This window comes from Mustela lutreola, chromosome 8 (assembly GCF_030435805.1).
Source record: "Mustela lutreola isolate mMusLut2 chromosome 8, mMusLut2.pri, whole genome shotgun sequence".
In the NCBI taxonomy this organism is placed as follows: domain Eukaryota; kingdom Metazoa; phylum Chordata; class Mammalia; order Carnivora; family Mustelidae; genus Mustela; species Mustela lutreola.
The window spans coordinates 133,177,579-133,196,149 of record NC_081297.1 but is presented as its reverse complement, the minus strand read 5'-3'; positions in this window follow the sequence as shown (position 1 = coordinate 133,196,149).

Here is an 18,571-nt window from a genome sequence, read left to right as displayed (position 1 = left end):
GACACCAAAGGTGATGCACCAGGTATAGTAGAAAGATCATGTGCCTGAAATCAGAAAGACTTCATTCAAATGCCTCTTGTATTTACTGTGTGACTTAGGCAAATTTCTCAGCATCTCTGAGTTATAAGGTGGGATCTATATACCTACACCAAAGGGAAAAAGAAGACATACTGGATGAAGGTGGATCCTGATTGGTGACTGGTGTTCTTATAAGATGAGGATCCAGATTGTGAAATTTGGGATGTAGTGATCTGCCCTTTCAGATCACTACATTTGTATTTTGGGAGTAAATACTTAGTAGTGCAATTCTGGGTCATAGGGTATCTCTATTTTCAACTTTTTGAGAAACTTCCATACTGTTTCCTAGAGTGGCTGCACCAGCTTGCATTCCCACCAACAGTGTAGGAGGGTTCCCCTTTCTCCACATCCTCACCAGCATCTGTCATTTCCTGCCTTGTCAATTTTAGCCATTCTGACTGGTGTGAGGTGGTATCTCATTGACATTTTGATTTGTATTTCCCTGATGTTGACTGATATGGAGCACTTTTTCATGTGTCTGTTGGCCATTTGGCTGTCTTCTTCGCAGATATGTCTCTTCATGTCTTCTGCCTATTTCTTTTCTTTTTTTTTTTTTTTTAATTTATTTTTATTTGACAGACAAGTAGGCAGAGAGGCAAGCAGAGAGAGAGGGAGGAGGAAGCAGGCTCCCCGCTGAGCAGAAAGCCCAATGCAGGGCTCGATCCCAGGACCCTAGGATCATGACCTGAGCCAAAGGCAGAGGCTTTAACCCACTGAGCCACTCAGGCGCCCTTCCTGCCTATTTCTTAATTGGATTATTTGTTCTTTGGGTATTGAGTTTGATAAGTTCTTTATAGATTTTGGATATTAGCCCTTTATCTGATATGTCATTTGCAAATATCTTCTCCCATTCTGTCAGCTGTCTTTTGGTTTTGTTGACTGTTTCCTTTGCTTTGCAAAAGCTTTTGATCTTGATGAAGTCCCAATTGTTCATTTTTTCCCTTGCTTCCCTTGCCTTTGGCAATGTTTCTAGGAAGAAGTTGCTGTGACTGAGGTGGAAGAGGTTGCTTCCTGTGTTCTCCTCAAGGATTCTGATGGATTCCTGTCTCACATTGAGGTCTTTCATCCATTTTGAGCTTATTTTTGTGTGTGGTGTAAGGAAATGGTCCAGGCCCATTCTCCTGCATGTGACTGTCCAATTTTCCCAACACCATTTGTTGAAGAAACTGTCTTTTTTTCCCACTGGGCATTCTTTCCTGCTTTGTCAAAGATTAGTTGACCGTAGAGTTGGGGGTCCATTTCTGGGCTCTCTATTCTTTTCCATTGATCTGTGTGTCTGCTTTTGTGCCAGTACCATACTGTCTTGATGATTACAGCTTTGTAAAAGAACCTGAAGTCCTGAATTGTGATGCCACCAGCTTTGGTTTTCTTTCTCAACATTCCTCTGGCTATTCAGGGTCTTTTGTCATTACATACAAATTCTAGGATTATTTGTTCTATTTCTTTGAAAAAAGATGGTGGTATTTTGATAGGGATTGCATTAAATGTGTAGATTGCTTTACATAACATAGACATTTTCACAATATTTGGTCTTCCAGTTCATGAGTGTGGAATGTTTTTTCCATTTCTTTGTGTCTTCTTCAATTTCTTTCATGAATATTCTACAGTTTTCTGAGTACAGATTCTTTGCCTCTTTGGTTAGATGTATTCCTAGGTATGAAGAAACAGTTTCTGAATTCTGGCTGAGAACACAGGGATTCACCTGTTTCCTCCCCTCTCTGTGTAGCAGTGGCTGGTCCCACCAGAAGGGACCATTCAGAGGGAGCCCCTGGGGATGACTGCAGTGGGTCTTCAGCAGCTAATGTGCAATAATATTTGCCAAATGCCTAGCATCCTGCCTGGCACATAAGAGGTGCTCAATAAATTGCATGTTTTGTATCCCATTATTAATTTCCTACAAATGAGTCTGTGAATCAAATCCAGTCTTATTCTTGGGCTGTCTGAATTAAAAACCCAGACTCTGAAAAAGCAATTTTTCCCTAGATCATCTATGACACATGCTGGGGAGTAAGGAAGGAGGGAGAAGAAGGTTGCTTGCTTGTCTACTTGTTGCTAGATTTCATGACATTTACGTTTTTCTGCTTATATAAATAAAATGTACTCTCACACAGGAAATATTTAAAAAGATAATTAAAACTATCTGAAATCCTGCTACCCAAGAATGTTAGCATGCTCTTTCTTTTCTTCCAGACTCTCTATGGATGGTTGTATACCTATATTTACACAATTGGGTTGAGTACATACTGAATATGCAGTTTATGGATCCTACTTTTTAAATTTCACTTGACATTTTATTGTGATCATTTCCAAATCAGTAAACAGACTTCAAACAAACACTTTTTTCTAAGATTTTATTTATTTATTTGAGAGAGAGCTTGTGTGTGCACAAGAGCAGGAGCTGGGGGGTGGTGGGCAGAGGGAGAGGGACAAGCAGACTCCCCACTGAGCAGGGAACCAGATGCAGGGCTTGATCCGAGGACCTTGGGATCATGACATGAGTTGAAGGCTTAACCTACCGAGCCACCCAGGTGCCCCAAACACTTTTTAATGAAGACCCTAATAGTTCTCAATTATGGCTCCACCATCATTTATGTTACAATTCCTCTATTTCTGGTCATTTAGATTATTCCCAAGTTTTTGCTACTGTAAGTCGTATTTCAATTATGGTCTTTAAAGATAAATTTTTCCTTATATTTTTGACTATTTCCTTGGATGTTAATCCCAATGAGTGGTATTTCTGGTTTATAGGGTATGAGATTGTCAAAATTCTTGATATATACTGTAAATTTTTTTCCCAAAGGGTTACATCAACTTGGATTCCCACACAGCATTGTGAAATATTTATTTATTGAATATTGAATTGAGTATTACCAATTTTTTTCATCTTTATATTTTAAATGGACAGAAAAATATCATTTACATTTTCATGTCTTTAATCACTGGTGAAGTTGAATATTTTTCGAATCTTTACTGACCAAGCTGGCCGGCTAGCTCAGTTGGTTAGATAGAGTGTGGTACTGATAATCTTTACTCACCATCCTTATATTTTATAAATGATCTGTTTGTGTCTTTTGCCTATTTTCTATTATAAACTTTTGGCATCTTATTGGTTTATAAAACTCTTTTCTTATTGAAAGTACTAAATATTTGTAATGTGCGTTACAAATACTTTTACTGGATCATTCTTCGCTTTTTAATGTGGTTATGACAATGTAATATACTTAATTTTAAATTGTCCTTACAGTCTAATCTATTTCTTCTCTTGTGTTTTTTTTTTTTTATAGTTCTTATGCTTAAAAATGTCTTCACATTCCTACAAGTCAGTTAAATAAGGGCCTATTTTGTCTTTTAATTGTTCATGGCTTTATTTTTTATACTGGTCCCTCACTTAAGCCAGATTATTGCATTATGGAGTAAGATCAGAAAGTAACTTACAGTTTTCTCCTCAAATACCCAATTTTATCATATGTTGAATAACATATAGATTCCCCACTGGTTTGTAATGGTCCACTATCTCATATTACTTTTTTTTTATTTCAAGTTTTCATTTAAATTCTAGTTAGTTAACATATATGGTAAAATTGGTTTCAGGTGTAGAATTTAGTGATTCAGGACTTATATATAATAACACTCAGTGTTCATCAGCACAAGTGCCCTTCTTAATGCTCATCACCCATTTACCCATCCCTGGTCCACCTCTCTTCCAGCAGCCCTCAGTTTGCTCTCTATAGTTAAGAGTCCTTTATGATTTGCCTCTCTCTTTTTTCCCCCTTCTCCTATGTTCATCCATTTCTTTTCTTAAATTCCATGTTTGAGTGAGATCATATGGTATATTTATCTTTTTATGAATTATTTCACTTTGCATAATACAATCTAGCTCCATCCATGTCACTGAAAATGGCAAATTTCATTCTTTCTGATGGCTGAGTAATATTCCATTGTGTATGTATACCACACTTCTTTATCCATTCAGTTCATCCAGTTGATGGACTTTTGGGCTCTTTCCATAATTTGGCATTGTTGATAATGCTGTTATAAACATTAGGGTGCATGTACCCCTTCAAATCTGCATTTTTGTATCCTTTGGATAAATACCTAGTAGTGCAATTGCTAGGTTGTTGGGTAGCTCTATTTTCAACTTTTTGATGGACTTCCAAACTGCTTTCCGCAAGGGCTACACCAGTTTGCATTCCAACCAACAGTGTAAGAGGGTTCCCTTTCTCTGCATCCTCGCCAACATCTGTTGTTTTCTATGTTAATATTAGCCAATCTCACTGGTGTGAGGTTATATCTCATTGTGGTTTTGATTTGTATTTCCCTGATACAGATTGATGTGGAGCATTTTCTCATGTGTCTGTTGGCTACCTGCATCTCTTCTTTGGAAAAATGTCTATTCAGATCTTCTGCCCATTTCTTAATTAGGTTATTTATTTTTTGGTTGTTGAATTTGATAAGTTCTTTATAGATTTTGGATGCTAACCCTTCATAGGATATGTCATTTGAAATATCTTCTCCCATTCTGTAGGCTTCCTTTTAGTTTTGTTGATTGTTTCCTTTGCTGTGCAAAAGCTTTTTATCTTGATGAAGTCCCAATCGTTCATTTTTGTTTTTGTTTCCCTTGCCTCCAGAGACATGTCTGGTAAGAAGTTGCTATAGCCAAGGTCACAGAAGTTGCTGCCTATGTTCTCCTCTGGGATTTTGATGGTTTCCTGTCTCACATTTAGGTCTTTCATCCATTTTGAATTTATTTTTGTGTCTGGTATAAGAAAGTGGTCCAGTTTCATTTTTCTGCATGTGGCTGTTTTGCAGTTTCCACAACATCATTTGTTGAAGAGAGTGTCTTTTTTCCATTGGATATTCATTCCTAATTTGTTAAAGCTTAGTTGACTTTACAGTTGTGGGTCCATTTCTAATTTTTTGCTCTATTCCATTGACCCCTGTATCCATTTTTGGGCCAATACCATATTTCTCATACTACTTTTTGTAAATATTTTTTCAGATGTATTCCATTCCATTGATTCATTTACTAATTAGTGAATTATTACTGTACTATTTTCATTATTGTAACTTTCTAAGAATCTTTAACTTCTGGAGGTTGTACCCATACTTTTGATATAATTATTCAGTTAAAACTTCTAAACATTCTGGTTACACATTTTTTTAAAAAGACACTAGTCATTAACTCTGAGATACAAGAGGCTTTGTATCTTATCTCATTAAACAGACAAGTTTATTCATGTCAAAAAAGCTGAAATGACTTGCCCAAGATTTCTGAGTTCCCTAGAAGCTGGGGTAGAAATTGAATCCAGACTGCTACAACCGATTAGATGGCTTTCTACCACTTCATACTAATTTTTGCTTTCACGAGGTGTCAACAAAATGCAGGACTGAATGGTTTCAATTCAGCCAGGGTAAGCATTAACCAAGATGCAAGTACTCTAATATCGTTCCTGATACTGGGGGCACTAATAGGCTATAAATTTCTTCAGTAAAGTATCAAGTGTAGAAATTTTTAAATAAAGGGTAGAGAAGGAAGGAGAGATTCATTCTAATTAGAGGTTGGAGGTTTCCAAAAAGAGATGACCTCTCTTCTGAGGCTCAAATGATGATCCACATTGAGAAAGAAAAGGATGAACAGTACAGAACGGACAAAAACACAAAGCATAAAACAACAGTATCTTCAGGGGCTCTATTTTGCTCCCTTGCCCCCATACCACCCAGCCAATCCATCAGCCCTACTGCTGACACCACTTTAAAAAATAAATCCCAACGATGCAAGTTCTTCATCATGTTAGTGATCATCCCAGATAGCTGAATGTGGCCCTTCAAAATGCTATATATCTCCATGGTCCTGTCTGTCTGCTGAGCTCCCAAAACTGCCTCCCTGAATCTTCACCTTACCTCTTTACCTCATTATTTCCAACTAGTTTTCATGTTTCCATCAATAAAAAAAAAAAAAAAAAAATCTCCATTCTCTCAGAAATCCTATCTTCTGCAGAATCAAGCATTTGGGATAATAGGAGTGTGTTTTAGTAACAACCCAATGAGACTCTTAAATCAAGTACAGCAAGTCACAGTGCTTGTTCATAGTGCAATTGTCTCAACTGTCAATTCCGTCAGTTTCTTAAGTTCTTCCCTCCCCACTTTTCTAATCCACTGGATTATGTGAGTGCAAAATGAGACAACATATATGAAAACACTTTTTAAAAAATATTTAATTTATTTATTTGTCAGAGAGATCACAAGTAGGCAGAGAGGCAGGCAGACAGAGAGAGGGGGCAGTAGGCTCCTCGCTGAGCAGAGACCCCCCCCCATGCAGGACTCTATCCCAGGACCCCAGGATCATGACCTGAGCCAAAGGCAGAGGCTTTCACCCACTGAGCCACCCAGGCACCTCTGAAAACACTTTTTAAAACATAAATGAATCTCCATATGTCACTTACCATTTGTTCCATCGTTAAGATCCTGTGTAATGGCCCTTTTGACAAGTACTGTATGTAAGATTACTATTGTCTGACATTACCTGTTCTCACCTTCTCTGTCACAGTAATGGAACCACTGGTTTTTTTAGCTGAATGCATGACTATATTAACTAACCAACCAACAAACAAACAAAACTCAACATTTTCCAGACACCTTTTCAGATATATGTGGCCAATTGACTAAATTTTGTGTATGAGCAGAGTAAATGTGACTTCAGGGTGTGTCTTCCTCCACCACCCCCTGCCCACCACTATCCTGGCTGGCATGTGGATGTGGTGGTGCACCATCTTAGACCAGATGGAACAAAGGAACACCTTGAGAAAAGTGGAGGAAGATACAGTGGTTTGGGTTCCTACCACCACAGATCTTCAGTGCTATCCCTGAACTTATTAGATACTGACAGCTATGTATGAGAACTTATTTTCCAAACTTATTTCAGCCACTATTATTTTGGAACTCTGTTCTCTGTCATCATTAATGCAATTTGAATGTGCTGGAAGTTTCACAGCTTCTGTGATTTTCTGCCCCTTACTCTAAAATGATGGCCTTCTGTTTAGTTCAGTTGGCCAAAGCACAGTGCTCAGATGAGAAGTCTCATCCCTGCTTGGGCCAGACAATTCCAGTTTCCAACCAACTCTAACAGGCTTCTCTGTGCTGCAGATGAGAGTGTGGATAGGTCTAGGCAAATATATCCCTTCCATGGTGGGTGAGAAGATTTCAATGAACCCACTACCTACACACAGTGGTGCTACATGAAAAACACAACTAAGAAGTGGAACATGATCCTGTAGTCTGGTGTGAGTTGATGAGGTTCTTTTGGAGGCTGATTTGGCAGTATATATTAAAATTAAAATGCTAATGCCCTATATCCCAGCAATTTCACTTTTCAGTATCTATCCTAGAGACAGACTCATTGATGTATGACAAAGTGGTGTGCAAAGCATTTTCATGGATAGTAGGCAATGTTGATAGTGAATATCTTTAGCATATAGATGCATACTTTGAAATTTTGAGAAGCTATTTGTTTAATAAGATGATTCATTTATATCGATTTCACAGGTATTGATAAGGGCTATGGCAAAGTAATAATTTAAATAGAAGCCAAGAGTCAATTTTACATGGATATGGCAAAAATCATGAAGTCATAATTTGAATGAGTTACGTTTGTGATAAACTGACATTCAGCATCCCACAGCAGGATTTACTGAGCTATGTCAAGCTCAGTGAAGAATTGTTACATGTCTATCATCTCCCGAATAGCATGAGCCTTGCTCTCCTTTGCATGGCCAGTGCTACGTATAACGCTTATGCATAAGAAGCTTTAAATGAGATATTGCCCAAGAACCAGGTGACCGTTGCTTTGATATAGTGAATTGAAAGAGGGCATTCCTCAGTGACGAACAGCCTTAGGGAGGTTTATGGAAGGGTTGACATGCTTGGTGTAGATCAGTGGTTCTTGACCTTGATTGCATGTTAGAAACACCTGTGGACGTTTGTAAACTTTCTATGCCAGGGCTGCACCCCATATCAATTAAATCAGATTTTCTGGACATGGGACTGAGACCTCTGTATTATTCTGTCTCCAAGGTACTTTGAACATGTAGCCAAAGTTGAGAATTATGAATTGGGTGATAAAGTTGCAACCAGCCAGCTAAGTGACTGAAATCCAGGGGTTATCAAGGTAAAATAACAGTACCCATAGATTCTCAGACTGTTAAGGAGTTTGCTCTGCCAGAATGTTTCCCCTTTGGATAAATGCATGGCTGACCCTCTCATCACCTAAAGGTCACTGCCAAATCCCACTTTCTCATGGAGGTCTACTTTGACCACCATATTTCATATTGCAATCTGCATCCAACTGCACCCCCACATGTCCTTGTTCCCCCTTATTCTGCCCTACTTTTTCCTTTTCCGAAGCACTTTTTACCCATGAATGGATACCATTTACTTATTAATTACATTTATTGTTTATGATTATCTCATCCCTCTAGGAGGTAAGCTTCTGTGGCACAGGGATCTTTGCTTTCTTCCCTAAATACCTCCAGATCTGAAAGAGTGCCACATACATGGTGGGCCCTCAGTAAATACTTGCTAAATGAATACAACTTAGAGCCAGCAAAGGCCTACGAGAGCGTTTGCTCAACCCAACCTTCTCTTTGAACTGATAACAAAACCAACCGCAGACAAGAGAAGAGAAGAAAGGCATCCAGGGCCAAAGAGTGAGACACTGGCTGAACTGAGACTAGACCATCAACCCTCTGAGTCCCAGCCCAATCCTCCTTCAGTCCAGTAAACCGGTTGCCTGTTTAGAAGTGTTCATGCAAACCGTTCCAAACAGTGAACTTAAAGAGCAGCCTCTGCAAAACTCTACCGGGGTTTTCAAAAATCTCTTTGCTTTTAGAGGGCATTATCAGCATTAGGCATTGATGATTGTGATTTGAGATTTGAGAACACCACTATACGCTGTATTTGTAATCACTAAGAAGCTAAAGACCATATGGAGACACTGGTTTTTTCCAGGCTTTTCTTTTTCTCCTTCTTCCTTCCTTTCTTCCCTGCCTCCCTCCCTCCCTCTTTTTTTCTTTCACAATTTTTGTTTGTTTTTTGTTTTCATTAATCTGGGCGGAAATAAAGAAGCCATGAGATCTGCACTCTGGATTTTGTAAATGAGCCCGCTGCTCATCACACTTTCCAGCAAGATAAGACCCAAATAGCATTCGCAGAAATGCTTCGCTATCTCTCAAGCAATCCGGCTCCTGTGTGGGCCCCTTGGTAACAGCTTGGCAAATCCGCAAAAGGAATGCGACTATATAGTTTGTGTGCGGACCGCGGAGTTATTATGGCTTCCAAATTGCCTAGCAGGTCATTAATCATAGGCCAAGATAGGCCATCGCCGCGGTAGTGGCGTGAAAGCGTCCCGCATAATGCCGGCGAAATCATGTTTAACAGGCAGCCCTTGCTGGCGTAGATATGGAAGGGGGAGAGGCAAGGGAAAAAATCAGTCCCCTTTTAGGAAAGAAAACTTCTACTTATCTTTGATTTGCATTCAGTCCTCCCTCAATAGTCCTTAAGCCTGTTATTTAATTCATTTTGGTGCCAGGGTTCATCACAAAGCAAAACCCCTAAGCGAGACCTATGCAGTCTGTGACCTCCAAACCCCCTGTCTTTTCTTGTCAGTTCTATGTCATTTGTGCAGTTGAACTCCACCAATTTGAAATGCTGACCTCTTCCATAGACAACCTTATTCTCCTCCAGTGAAAGAAAGGCCCAGGGCCGACAAACCACTCAAGCGGAGATGGTAAGAAAAGTGAAAAGTGGTTGACTCGTAAATCAATTTCCACAGCCCACCCAAAACCCACACACACATTGAATTTGTATAAATTTAAAAAAAAAAAATGCTGAATGGATTTATAAAGAAGAGGGTTCCAAGAACAAAATAAAAATATATGAATTGGGGCCAGGAAGAAGGATGTTGGATCCCTGCTCCGAGTGGGCCCACACAGTGCTGAGGGCCTCCCCGCACTTCTTCTACACCTGGACTCCCTGAGGTTGCTTGAAAAGAAACGTTGTGAATAAAATGCTGGAGAAAAGTTGCTTGTCACTGGCAAGGCAACAAAAGAGAGGGGGTGGGGACACGACCAGAAAAACAGAACTTGAGTTATAGAGCCCAGAACTGATAAGCCTGAGACGTGGGATGTGTACCAGGTCCTCCTGCACTGGGCTGTGCCTCAGGACCTACAGGCCACATTTCCCCAGTGCTGGGTGCAGGTCTGGTCAGCCCGTGAACACAGAACTAGGTCATTTCCTGTGGCCTGCAATTTCACACAGCCACTGTTTTTTTTTTCTTGCCATGTCTATTATTTCTCTTTGATTTTAGATCTTTTCTCGTCAAAACCAATCACCCACTAGATAATGTTATTTAATTAAAATCTTCATTTCTTGAGCACCTACTATGGTTTCTGAACTAGGCATTGAGGATATCAAACATAGCTCCTTTACCAAATATCTAACAATCTACTGTGAACTCAAAATATAAAAGCTTCTTTTATAGGAGAAAAAAAATTAGGAGAACAGAAATATGAGTTTTTCTTTTAACATACGAATCCATTTTTTCTAAATTCTCTCCACACCCTTTCTCCTTTCCATGTTACCTGGATTTTTGGGGGCTGAGAAGAAAAGTCCCAAATCAGTTTGAACTTTGCTACAGATGTTCTTACTGTTCTCTAGATCTTAAAAAAAGTTCTCTTCTTGTGTTCTGAAAATTGAGGGTTTCTCCCTAATTTGAAGCACACACTAATAACCTTTTATTCAGTTACTTTTAAGACTTGTGAAGCATTGTTAGACAATAAATGAGGATTCACAAATTGTTAGAGTGAGTGAGAAGCATCATGGAGTTTCCTGGCTCCTTTTCTTAAGAGCTATTGTTCTCAGAGCTACAAAATGCTCATTGTAACTCCTGGTGGTCAATATGAAAATTGCCATCATTTCTCTTCCTGATACAGCAGAGTCTACTTAATAAAAGTGACTTGGGCAGCACTACTGAATTTTAAACACAATTCAAAGTCCTTTTGTTTTGATTTCTTTACAAAGGAAAGGAAGGGCCGTAGTCAAATAAATTAGGGAACATTGTGATAAGGACAACTAAATAACAACAGAATATGTAAAAGTTCCAGAGAAAAAGTGGTTGATCTGTGTAAGGTGAGGTCAAGGAAGGCTTCCTGGAGGAAGCAATGTCTGAACCAGAACTTACAGGGTAAATAAAAACACCAGACTAACAAAGCAGGCATATGCAAAGGTAATGAGGGGAGAAAAAGTGAGAGCGTGCAAGGGATTATAGAGTGTTTGGTGTTGCTGGGATATAAAGGTCACCAGGGATGATTGAAGATCTGCTTGAGACTGTAGGCAGGGGCTAGGTTATCAGCCATTCATAAGTGAGGTAGTATCATGGGCAGTGGGAAAACCATAAAAGATATATGGTCACATTTCAGAGCGATCACTCCAGTGGCAATGGTGTGGTCTGCATATTATTTTTAAAGTACTCTGCTGTCTGCGGTATGGATTGGATGTGACACAAACAAGGGGTTGATCTCAAAGACAGAGACCCAGGGAGAAATGAGAAGGTCCTGAACAAAGATGGAAGCCATGGGCTGGGAAAGCAGGAGCTGAATCTAAGAGACAAATACAGGGTCTCTAAAAACTCTGGAAACAGAGAAAAAATACGTTTAAACAATATATTTTTTACGTTTTCAAATAACATATGGTATACGTTTCCTTCAACTTCCAGACACTTTTACAGACACAATATCTCTAAACTAAAGCCTAATAGGTCTAATCTTTGATCTGAGGAAAGAGATCAATCAATAAACTGAATATTTCCCTGTTTCTACAGATTTTTCAGATACCATATAGAACCTTTTGGATTTGGTGATGCTCACTGGTTACCAGTTGGAGCGAATGCAAGAGAGAATCTTGGAAATGACTCTTGGGTTTTTGGTTGAAGATACTGAGTGGGTGACAACATCAGAAACCCAGATCTGGAAAACAAGTTTGGCATGTTCTTTCAAGACCTCTTAAACAACTAATGAGAGCTGAATTAATACCCTCAGAGGCTCTAAGAATGGGCAAAGATAGGAAGGACTGAACTCCACCAATGTCAGTGTCATGGGCTTAAAATGCAGAATCCACCAATCAAGGAAAGGATTAGAAAAGATTCCATCTGGCCTTGATGGTTTGTACGTCTTTCCATCTCGAAATCCTACTGAGAACATACTCCTTGAAAGTTATACCTGGCAGCCACTCCTCGGGTTCTAATCTTAGAAACACCCCTTTCTAACTGTGTGATGTTGGGTAAGTCAGCTAGTATCTCTGGGCCTTCATCTCACCATCTGTTGCTCAGAGGGTTGAACGAGGAGACCTTTAAATACCCAGTGACTCCACAAATGAAACTGATGATGTTGTGTTGAGAAATCTGGTCTTGTTTACAAGTTAAAAGTATAGACAAATAAGGAAAACTGAAAGGACTGAGAGCTTGGTGGTGGGATCCATGAATTGGTGTAAAGTGTCTTTCTCTCTCTCTCTTTTTTTTTCCCTTAGATTTTATGTATTTATTTGAGAGAGAGGGAGCAAGAGTCTGGGGGTTGGATGTAGAAGGACAAGCAGACTCCCCACTGAACTCGGGCTCCACACTGGCTCGATCTCAGGACTCTGAGTTCGTGACCCGAGCCTCTGAGCCAAAGTCAGAAGCCTCCACCTAGACGCCCCAGTATAAAGTGGTTCTTGGTGTAGAATCTACTGTAGAGGGACCTTGAGTCTCTTTGATACCCAATATTCTTCCTCCTCTTCTTCCTTGCTAACAGAATCCCATTCGTGTTTGAAGCAACCGTGTTCATGGCTTAAAAATCCATTTCTGGCTACATTTGCCCCATTCCCTTAGCCATTTGATATTGTTCTGACCAAAGAGATACAATTGGGGTTTATGGAGGAAGTTTCAAGAAAACACTTTAAGGGAAAACAGCTTCAGCTGGCACAGCCCTCCTCTTTATCCTCGCCTTTCTCGTCTTAGAAACTGGATGGAATCTACAGATGGAGCAGTCCTCCTGGGGCCACAAGGCATCCAGCAAAATGCTAAGTAAGAATGGAGAGCTAGTCAGCACCTGCGGCCTGAGAGCACCCTGAGCCATTATACCAATCCCAATTCCTACTGCCAGACTTCTTGCTCAGAGAGAAAGGAAGGGAAGACGGAGGGAGGGAGCAAGGAAGGAAGAGGCGGGGCGGGGAGGAACAGGAAGGGACAAGCCCTCATATTTGATTTCACCATCACAGGTTGGGTATTCTGCACCTGCCATCCAAGGTATTTCTGGTAAAACTGTTGCCTGACCTCCCCCATATAGTGATGAATAAGCCCATTTCCCTGCAACATTTAGTACCCTTGGGAGAACCAGATATAATAAATGACTGCTTCTGGAAAAGAGCTTGCTTATAATGATAAAACGAATTACAATCCTCCAGGACAGAGACCATATTTTATTCATCTTGATAGCCCCAGTGCCCAATGTGGACATGACATATTTTAGGATCACAACCCCTGTGAGTTAAATGAATGATGAAGAGAAGGAAACTATCTTTTTCTGTCAAGGAGTTATTCCATCTATATGACAGCGCACATTCACCTGTGATGATTGGTCATTAAGTCCATAGGACTGACCCCCATCCCACCCACCCCCCAGGTCACATAAACCAGTCTATGGGAATGTCACGTAGAAAATATAAGAAGCTACTGATTATTTCATCAGTGTATCTGATAGGCCCCAGGAAGAAACTAATCCCCAGTCTCCTGGAGTAAACTAAGGGCTCTGCTGCTACCATCCATGTCAAACAATAATGGCACTTGACTTAAAAGACGGAGCAGTGCTGGAGAGAGAACCACCTGCAAGACCCAGAAGGCACTAGGGGTGACTGTGTAGCAAGGCAGAGACTAAGGAAGATCCTTCTTTTGTTCCTTCTCCTCTGCCATATTACTCACCTGGAAATTAGCCTCTCAACTAATGCTTAGATCTGAACTTCAGTTCTATTTGGATGTAAATAGCTTCTCTGTTTTTAACCCCCTAACAAGGAAATGATTTTCACAGAGAAACCAACAGTTAGGAGTGGCAGGAGAACTGAATGAGGAGAGATGTCTTGCCAGAGCACAATGTAAATATTGCTACTATCTCCAGCTGCATCCATTTCCAGCAAGGACTCAAAGGACAGTTTCTAAAGTTAACCCACTTGTCACCATCATCATCACTCTAAAGCAAATATCTGTAAACTATGGCAAACAAAGGCAAATCTTGTCTTTGTAAATAAAGTTTTATTAGGACACAACCACACTTTCATTTACATATTGTTTCTGCTTCTCTTACACTACAATTGCAGAAAATATCTACTTGTTACCTGTTTTATTTATTTATTTATTTTTAATTTATATGAACTAGATCAAGGGAGGGGCAGAGGGAGAGTTAGAGAATCTCAAGCAGACTTCCCACTGAGGGCACAGCCCACGTGGGGCTGGATCTCACAATCCTGAGATCATGACCTGAGCTGAAATCAAGAGTTGGATGCTTAACAGACTGAACCACCCAGGAGCCCCTCTATTTGTCACCCTTTACAGAAATAGTTTGATGACCCCTTGTTCACAACTGTTTGTCGTTTGTTAATTTGTTTTGTTTTGGGCTACCTGGCATCTGAGTACCCTTCCCTTGAGTGCTCTTCAGCATTTTGGTAGAAAGCAGAGCCTGTCTCCTACTATAAAAGTGGGCAAGGCCAGATAGCATTTTCCTGGTCCCCCTTGCATCTGTGTCTCAACCAATGAGAAGCTCCCACCCCAGATGTGGACTTGATAGCTACTGGCACAAAGAACAGAGATAGCAGAGAATTCATCTTTGTCACAATGGCAGGTGGGACCATGGCTACAGCCAAGCAATTTCCTGGTAATGGCTCCATGGTGCCAGTGGGACATCCAGTGTCTGGTCCTGGAGATGGTGACAGCATAAATGGTGGTATCCAGAGGCTGGAGGCAGAATTGGCTACAACTTCACCCAACTATTGCAGGGAATTATTTTAACCATGATTGTGACTGCTGTCCAGCCTCATCTCTGACCCTTGGAATCAGCCTTTCCAGTTACTCTGAAAAACTGAAAGCCTTTCAATAAGTTTCTTTCAGTGTAAGCCAGTCAGTTTATCTCTGCTGCTTGTAACTGAGAGGTCTGACCAATAAAACCATCTTTTTTTTTTTTTAACCTGTGTAGAGCAAATAGCAGATTACAAATCACCATCACATAACCTGTTTTGTTCTTCCAACACCCTTGCAAAGTGTGTTTTTATGCCCATTTAACAGATGAAGGAACTGAGGCTGAGTGAGATCTCTTTCAATTGACCCTTGGAGTCCCTTTTGATGCAAACATGGAAATTCTCTCTACTATGCCAAGCAAGCAGAGCTCTTTCATAATACCAGGGACATGCTCATTTGGTTATATTTATAAATTCCTCAAAGCCCACAGAGGGTTGAGAGCTCTGTTCATGTTTACCGGTATCTTGTCATTTTTTGCTTCCTTTATTCCAGTCCAGGTGGCCTTATTTTTTCATTTGAAAATGCCATTACCACGTCATTAGCAATGCAGTTACCTGGCAGTAGGAAGAAGCATCCTAGGCCATATGGCTGAGTTTAATCTACATGGTCACGGTGTAATCCCGTTGAAATGGCTTCCCTTTGCAATCAAAACCGAATTTCACACTTTACCAAGATGGGGACAGCTCTTGTCTTCCCCAGAGTAATATAGATCTCCCCAGGCAGCCAAGGCCAATGGAAATGGCTTTCTTCTCTAGGCCAGCAGCAGGTGGGGAGCAGGGCTGGGAGGTCAGCATGAATGGGAAGAGGCTGGAAAGGAGAGAGGCAGGAACACTCGGGGACTCAGAATCCAAAATAATCCTTCACATTCCCTACCTATGGATTACCGTCGGGGACATTCAACTTCTGGAACTTAGGAAATGTAAGTTTGGGATATAAATCACCTTTATGCTATTGGTCATTTTATCTCATTCACATTTGTTACTTCTAAAGCTGGTTATCTGAATTCTTCCCCCAGAAGGGCTTAACGTTACAATCACTTTCCACAAACTGGCCTTATTTCAAAACCACTTAGTTAATTAGACTCCCAGGAATATGTATTTTAAGCAGATAGGCCCCCCATTTATTATAATGCAGCTTTATGATAATGCAGTATAGTGTATGAGAATCCCTGGTGTAAGTAAATATGAAAAAAAAAATCAAATGTCACTAACAATGTAGGACAAGCCGAATGAAAGAAGGAGGCGTCACTTTAAAAAAATTGGTAAAGTTGTTTGTTTGCCTGTTTAAAATATAATCATACTTCATGAGGCTGTGAGGGAGTTGGTCCTCCTCATCCTTCCTGGTGAGAATGTAACTGATTCAGCTTTTCTGAAAACAATCAGGTAACATGAATCCAAAAGTCTTTTCTCAGAAAACACATTTCCTTTAACAGAACAATTCTCCTCCTTAGATACGTCCTCAGGACATAATCATGTATAATTGTTTGGTTATAAAGTTTTTCATCACAGGATTTATTCACAAAGCAAAAAATAAAGAAATCCCTGTATAAAAATACCCAGATTGGTTAAAATATTATGGTACATCCAATGAACATTTGAAATTATTTTTTTGTCACAGAGGATTATGATGAATCAGAAACATGGTAACTATATGATTTTTAAAGTCTTTCTTACCCTACAAACTGAAAGGGGGGGGTCGTGTTGGTCTCTCACTACTCTCACTCTGGTATCGTGAGGGCTTAGAATAGGGCTTAGGAAGATATTTGTTGAATTAATAACTAAACTGATTTATGTTCACATTTTAAGTAGAAAAGTGAGTTATATGAAGCCACTTTGTCAAAAAATAAATAGGTAATTGTACATTGACTCATTTTCTTGGTTGATAGAATTATAGGTGATGGCTATTGTTTTCACTTATGAAAAAATATATCACAAAAAGATAAATCTATATAAATGCTCATAAATATATATTCCATTTACAATTCTGTACAATATGCCATCGTATAGTCCTACCAATATTTATTTGAACCAGAACTCCGATAGCAAAGTTACAGGTTGTTTTATATTTTCAACACTATAAAAATAATAATATTACTACAACACGCTTCGTTGTGGGTCTTTTGAGCATAGCTGATTTGTTTTCTTTCTTAGGAAAAGTACCAAGAATTAGAATTAGCATGTCTATTTTCATCTGTAGAGAATCTCTGGTGACAAGCTGTTCACTGAAATGTTTACCATCTTTAGATACTGCAAAATTAATGCTCTTTGTTTGTGTGTCCCAGTGAAGCAGGTGATATTCCTGAAGATGGAGAGGTGGGTCCAGAGGAGGCTTCTTGGCCACTCCACCAGGAAAGGACTGTTTGGAGAAAGAACCCAATGTGGGCACTACGTTGTCTCCAAGCCTTGCTTCCATTCCCTTGAGAAGTGGAGACATCATGAACTGTCTGAATGCTGAAGGGGGACTGGTCCAGCCTGGCCTCCTCCTGGGGCTTCAGTGTTTGCTCCGGCTGTTTTTTCAAGGAAAAGATCTCATCCTTAGTTCATATAAACTATGACTGGCTGCATCACTGTAGCTCTATAAACCACAGGTCTCACTTCAGCAGTGTTCTATCATGGGCTTGTGGGGGGTGCTCCTGAGATTGACCTGTGCTTCAAACATCACTGCATCCTGAACATCTTCAGGGAATGTCATACTTTCATTAAATATGCTCAAACTAGACCTTGTGCTTCCACTCCTCCATTATTTCGGCAGTCCATGAGGTAATGATTATTTATCAAGGACAGACTCTGTCTTCTGGAAGACGAAGAAGGTTGCTCAGAGAATGAGGAGAAAAGAAACATGTGGGAGAGACAAAAGACATGCAGACAAAGGACATACATCCCTGTTCTCTGGAAACCAAAGCCTCCACAAAGAATCAGTGGAAAAACAATGATGGAGAAGCTGACTGTTGGAATTATTAAAGATTCCTAGAATTACAAACTAAAGCTTTGCTGGCCTGCCTTCTTTCCTTCCTACTTTCCTTCCTTCCTTCCTCTTCTTCCCTTCCCCCCTTTCTCTCTTTCTTTCTTTCTTTTTTTTTTAAATTGGTGTTTATGAACTTGGATGAGCTGCTGGTGGGTGGAATTACAGCAAAGGGGTGACAGCAAACCCAGACGCTTGGGAGTTGATGCAAATTTAATTAATCTCACCAGCGGGAGATGCAATGGGAATGAAGGCCATCCCTTGAATTTCTAAGAATGATTTTCTGAAAATTTTCCTTCTGAAGCTCCGAGAGGAGGCCAAAGTTCTGAATCACCCTCAAATGCTGAGAGGATAAGGCTCCTAGGAGGAAAGCACAACGGCCAGTTCTAACTTGTAGTGCTCGCTTGCTTCTAGCAAAGCTATCACTTCTCGGAACTTCAT